The sequence below is a fragment of the Leucopleurus acutus genome (genome assembly GCF_964270905.1).
Source record: "Leucopleurus acutus genome assembly, chromosome: 18".
NCBI classification, from domain to species: Eukaryota; Metazoa; Chordata; class Mammalia; order Artiodactyla; family Delphinidae; genus Leucopleurus; species Leucopleurus acutus.
In genome coordinates this window covers 15,583,208-15,590,137 of record NC_139160.1, presented here as the reverse complement: position 1 = coordinate 15,590,137, position 6,930 = coordinate 15,583,208, and positions in this window count along the sequence as shown.

Below are 6,930 nucleotides of genomic sequence, written 5' to 3'. Positions count from 1 at the left end.
AACATTCAGCCCCAGCCATCATGCACACTCCAAAGCAGATGGGACCGCAGGCCTCAACAAATGCAGGGTGGCGAGTCTTACAGGGAGAGTCATGCTGCCCTCGGCAGAGGTATCCTGGGGAGTTAGGAAGAGTTAGGAAGATGATATTTAGGCTGAAGCCTGAAGGATAAATGGAAGATATCTAGGCAAAGAGGAGGGACATGATGGAGGCAGAGGGAATCGCATAGTTAAGAGCAAAAGAGATTGTTTCAGGTCAAGGACTTGAAAGAGGACTGTAAGGCTAGTAAGGCAGACTGGGCCTTGTCTCAAGGTCACTGTAAGCAAAGTTCAGGTTGCTGGATTTTATCCTGGGGTAATTCACAGGCTGCCTCTGAAGGGTTTTAACCAAGAGAGCAAATTTACAGCTTAGAAAAATTGCTCATGCTGGCTGCAGAGCAATGGACCAGACAGGGGAAAGGGGAGAAGGGCCGGAGCAGGACTCCTACCACAGAAAAGGCAGGAAAATGATGACACGATGGAATAGGGGGGTGGCAAGGGGGATGAAGACAACGGGAAGGAACATGTAGAAAGAACCGGCAAGATTTTTGGTTACAGATTTATGGGGGACAAGTAGGGAGAAGGGAACAAGGTAGACTCAGGTTTCTGGTGTATATTGGGCAAATACTGATACCTTTCCCTGAGAAAAAGGAAAGGCATGGTGGTTGTGTGCCTGGTGTTTTTGGTTTGATTTTTCTGGCGGTGACAGTGGGGTGGGTGGGGAAAGGCGTGGGGAAGGGAGACATGTGCTCCTTTGGGGACATGCTGAGTTGGAGGTGCCTGGGAGGAAGAAGACATGTTAAGCAGAGTCCTTGAACTTCAGTCTCCCTTTTATATTTCCTGGATGAAGCAGCTCGCTGGATCTCTTAATACATCAGAAAGAATGAATATAAAGTTCCTAACACTTTACCTGGTACATAGGGGGCCCTGAATAAATGGCAGCTATTATTATTATTAAACCTTAGAAAGGTGATGCTTTTTTTTTCATTACAGAAAAAACACTGGAATGAGTTTATTTGATTTTCACAAAACTTACTTGTAGTGTTTTATTTTATCACTACAACTTACTTGTAGTGATTTATGAGGTCCAGAGAGCATGGCGGGTAAAGCCAAAATTACAAACCAAAACCTACAGTTCTAGCGACCATTTGTACTCCTGTTTACCTAGACTCACCAGGAAACTCTAGAATTTCTCCATGTAACCAAATCAGATGCATGGTCTTCAGAAACAATTCTTTTCAAGGACAGTAAGGTCTTCCTGGATATGACGTGAAAGAAAAAAGTTCTTTGACGCTATTCTAACTGACCCCTGGCATTACACGATTTGACAAGAAGACCTAGTTTTCCCATATTTTTATTCTTTTTTACTTCGGGTATTTATTCTGTGAGCGGACAGTAACTGATAAGCAAGAACAACCACTGACTTTTCTTAGCTGAAAATCACATTTGGTCCTTTCCGTCCACGTTTTCCCCTGTTACTCATTACACACCTAAGCTCGTTAAAAGACCTGTATATGCTCTGACTATGACCAAAGCGTCGCTTCGCAGGCCTATACCGATCAAAGGCTAATAAAGAGATGTGCAAATGTAAATGTAGTATGCAGCTTAGAAGGTGAGGGCGGTGACCGCACCTCGGACGAGACCAGATCCTCACTCCCAGAAAAGCCGCTCCGCCTCGCATCCCTGTCCGCGTTACCCACGCGACCCCCAGGCCCCGGTCCGCGAGCGCCGGAGCGCTGGTCCCGCTCCCCCCCAACCCGCGTGGGCGCCGCCGGCCCAGTGCCCAGCGCCCACCCGTCCCCGCCCTCGTTCCCGCGGAAGGTGCCTGCCCGGCCGGCCGCCTCACCTGCTTCCCAGAGGTCCCGAGCCGGGCGCGTTTCCGGGGGGCGGGTCGGCGGGTCGTCTCTCGGATTGCCGGCGAAGGAAGCTTCCGGGTCGAGCGGGAGGCGCTAGGGGTAGCCGGGCCTACGAAGGGCGCGTTTTCAAAGTGTTGTTGCACGTCGCTCCAGAACAATGCCAATAATATTGAGGGAAAGTATCCTTCGCGGAACGTAAGTTCTGTCACCAGTTTAAGCCAACAGCCCATGTAGATAAGTTTCATGGGCACAGCACTCAGCTTACCAATTGTGTGAACTTTGACAAGCGTGGAGGGCAGATTAATGGTCCCCCAAAGATGGCCACACCTATCCATTATTATAGATAACATATACAAGTTACGAGGGCCTAAGCACTCTTTTAAGTGAGCTTAGCATATAAAGTGCATAGAATAGGACTAAAGTGTTAGCTATTAACTCATTTAATCTTCAAAACAACCCTAAAGGTAGGTACAATTATTATCCCTGAGGCACAGAGAGGTTAAGTTCTTTGCCTTAGGTCCCACAGCTAATAAGTGGTAGAAGTAGAATTAGAACCCAGGCAGTTTGGCCCCAGAGTCTGACCCTTAACCACTACGCTGCAATAATGTCAGAGACACTGCAGTGGTAAACAGTCTGAAAAGCTGACCCAACTACAAGGTCTGAAGAGAGCCTATCGGATTTAGCAACAGAAGGTCATGGGTAACCTTGAAGAAAGTATATCAGTGACGTGATGTGGGAGAAACCAGATTGCAGTAGCTGAGGTGAGATGGTCAGAAGAATCAAGGAGTTCAGGATATTTTCAAGACACTTAGCCTTGAAGAGAAGGAGAAAGGGTGATAACCATGGGTAGAGGGAAGCACAAGATTATTTATGAGAGTATTTTATTAATGGGGAAATTGTAGCTATATGTTGAGGGATAATAAACCAGTGGAAGGAAAGAGAGGCTGAAAGTGCTAGCGGGAGGGGGGCCAGGAAGGTCTAGTTGATCCAAGTAATGTGTTTTTATTTTTTATTTTATTTTATTTTTTGGCTGTAGCTTGCAGGATCTTAGTTTCCCGGACCAGGATTTGAACCTGGGCCCTCTGCAGTGAAAGTGCAGAGTCCTAACCACTGGACCGCCAGGGAATTCTCCAGGAAGGTCTAGCTGAGATGAAAGGATGGTGGCTTTTAGAGCCCAGGAAGGGAATTAGCCTTGAACTAGATGAGGAACAGACAGATTTGCTTCTGAGACCAGAAGAGGAAATAAAGATGTGGATGGATGTAGGTAATATTAGAGAAGGAGAAGGAATCTTGAAAGCCTCAATTTTCTCTATGAAATAGAAAATTAAGTCATGTATAGCATATGGAAATCTTGAAGAGAAAGTTTTTTTTTTAAATCGAGATTTTTATATTATTTATTAGTTCTATACAGTGAAATTCTGAGTAGTGAAGTTTTGATTGTTGTTTTCAGAATACCAGAAGCATCTTATGTGGGCAAAGGTGATCAAGCAGCTCAGAGGTGATTCTAATGCATAATTGTGTAGTCATCTCTGGGAGTAAGAAATTTGGATTAATCCAAAATTGGGATTATGTAGATAACAGAAGTACACTAGGACAAGGGAGTTAAGGGTGCTGATATAAGGATGATTGACGTGACACACCTCGGTGTCTAGACCGAATATCCCTGTGAAGGAAGTGAAGTCTAGAAGGGCACCATCCATAATGTAGGTACTAGACACGTGTGGCTACTGAGCACATGAAAACTGGCTGCTGGTGCAAACAGAAATGTGCTGTAAATGTAAAATACACACAGAATTTAAAATAAAATCAGGTGGTGATGGCTGGCCGAAGAGACCTCCCCACTTGCTGGGAACAGGGCAAGGATTCTTGCCAGCCCATTTTACTCAGCATTCTACTGGCGATTTTAACAGCTCAATAAGACAACAGAAAGAAATAAAAGGCATAAATATTAGAATGAAAGAAATAATATTGTCATTGTTCACAAATAAGATTATATCTGTGAAAAATCTACAAACTTTAGAGTTAATGAATGAATTTGGCAAGATTACTAGATGAAAGATTAATGCTCAAAATTTAATTGCATTCATTTATCTATTTGAAAAAAGTAAAATACCAAAAAAAAGAGTAAAATATCCCATTAATCATTTTGTATATTGATTACCACTGACTTGATTTTTTATTTTTTTGGCCACGCTGCTCAGCTTGCAGGGTCTTAGTTCCCCAACCAAGGATCAAACCCGCACCCTTGGTAGTGAAAAGTGCGGAGTCCTAACCACTGGATCGCCAGGGAATTCTGAACTCATGTTTTTGAATAAAACATTATGAACTTGAATTGTACCACTTTCTTTTAACTTTTTAAAAATACTAGAATATTTTAAGTTACGTATGTAACTTGCAATATATTTCTATTTCTAGTGCTGGCCTAGAGGGTCTCGATGATGAGCTGGAGGTCTGAATGAAGTCAAAGAACCACCATGGAGGGAGCAAGGGAGACAGCTGGTGGGAGAGGAGTTGTGAAGAAAACAGGACCGTAGTCTCAAGATTTCAGAGGTGGCCGCAGTTCTTTGCAAGCCAAAGTCCGTGTTGCCGCCTAGGAATCAGTTGCTGAAGTGCGGGGCACAGTTCATTGGAATGAGAGGTGAGGTCATCAGATGGCATTAACAGGGAGACAGGAGCAGGTAATCTAGTTCAGGGTTTCTCCCCTCAGCCCTATTGACCGTTTGGGCTGGATAATTCTTTGTTATGGGGGTGAGGGTGTGGCTGCTTGCCTTGTGCTTTGTAGGTTGTTTAGCAGTTATCTCTGGCCTCTGCCCACCAGATGCCAGCAGTACCCCCTGACCTCGGTTGTAACAAACTGTCTCCAGATATTGAAAATGTCCCAGGATGGGAGGTGAGAGTGGAGTGGCGAGAAATGGCACAGAATAGCCCCTGATTGAGAAACACCAATCTAGTTGGATGCTCTGAACCTCAAAAGAAGGTGGAAAAGTAATGGTCTTTTTTTTTTTCTTCCAGTTTTATTGAGATATAATTGACATACAGCACAGTTTAAGGTGTACAGCATCATGATTTGACTTACATACCTTATGAAGTAATGACCACAATAAGTTTAGTGAATGTCCATCATCTCATACAGATGCAAAATAAAAGAAAAAAATGTTTTTTCCTTGTGATGAGCTTTCATATAAACATACAGCACTGTTTATACATTCTATTTATCATGTTGTATATTACATCCCTAGTACTTATTTATCTTATAACTGGAAGTTTGTACTTTTTGACCACCTCCATCCAATTCCCCCTCCCGCCCCGCCCCTCTGGTAACCGCAAATCCGATCTTTTTCTATAGGTTGGTTGGTTTGTTCGTTGAAGTACAATTGACCTACAACACTATGTTAATTCCTGATGCACAACATACTAATTTGATATTTCTATACATTTCAAAATGGTCACCACCGTAAGTCTAGGAAAAGTAATGGGCTTTAGTAATAACATAGTAGGCTTTTCAGACAGCACCTCTAGCTTTGCAGAGTATGGTGTACAATGAACAAGTAAGAGCTGATTAGAGTCTAGTTTCCGTCCTGATAAGCCATGTAGATACAACAGATATTTTCAAAATATTAAACAGATATGATGCCCAATGACCTTTGAATCTCAAAGTTAATTTTCCTGAGTTCCTAATGAGATAATAGCTTCAAACTCCAGGCCCTACTGATACAGAAAAAAAGATTGTCTTAATTTTATAAATAAGAGACAGAGTCTCTTCATCCTTTTTTTTTTTAATATATTTATTTATTTTATTTTTGGCTGCGTTGGGTCTTCATTGCTGCACATGGGCTTTCTCTAGTTGCGGCGAGTGGGGGCTACTCTGCTGCAGTGCGCGGGCTTCTCATTGTGGTGGCTTCTCTTGTTGTGGAGCACAGGCTCTAGGTGCATGGGCTTTAGTAGTTGTGGCATGCAGGCTCAGTAGTTGTGGCGCACGGGCTTAGTTGCTCCGCAGCATGTGGGATTTTCCCAGGCCAGGGCTTGAACCCTTGTCCCCTGCTTTAGCAAGTGGATTCTTAACCACTGCACCACCAGGGAAGCCCTACTTAGTGTTTTTGAGGTTCATCTATGTTGCTATGTTTATCAGTAGTTTGTTCCATTTTCTTAACGCCTGTTTTCTTTTGCTTAATTTCCATTGAGTGGATATAGCATACGACGTTTTCTCATTCACCAGTTGATGGGCTTTTGTGTTGTTTCCAGTTTTGGGCTCATATAAGACTATTACGAACATCTTTGTGTACAATCTTTGCCTGGGCATGTTTTCATTTCTCCTTGATACTTAGGGATGGAATTGCTGGGTCTCACCCTTACATTTTATATTTTTAACAATTAAATGCCTACTAGATGGTGAGAGTAAACATGAATTTCTGTATCCTGCACCCAAACATGACGAGTTTGTTAGCAAGGTAATTAGCTTCAGTTCTATTTTTTTTTTTCTCCTTGACACCTCTCCTGTAGATTGGAGTATTTTCATTTTATATAATGTTTTGTAACCTACAATTATGTGTATTTCACTGTTTTTATTGACTTGGTGTGCTTAATGATTCTTTAAATCTTAAATTTACTTTTTATTTCACTGGAATAAAACCCCTAGGGATACTTTCAGACAAGATCATGAGCGGTAAACTGAATCTTTGCATGTTTGAAAATGCCCTCAAACTTGAATTATAGCTTGGGCATAGAATTCTAGCTTCAGAGTACATTTTCTCAGAATTTTGAAGATCTCAGGTGTGGTAACGGGTCTGGCTTCTGAACGTCTCACACTTATTCCCACGGAGGTGGGACTCGTCCTGCTGCTAAATTCTATGAGCTCTGCCAACCCTTCGGTGTTAAAAGATTTCTTTATAAAAGAAGCCCTCCCTGTCCTAAGGAGAAAATGTATTTCACATTTCCTTCTAATATACTTACTTAAATTTAACCATTTATTCTCGGAATTAATTTTTGCAAGTGGTATAGAGATTGAAATTTCTTGCTCTCAAAATGGATAGGTAACTGA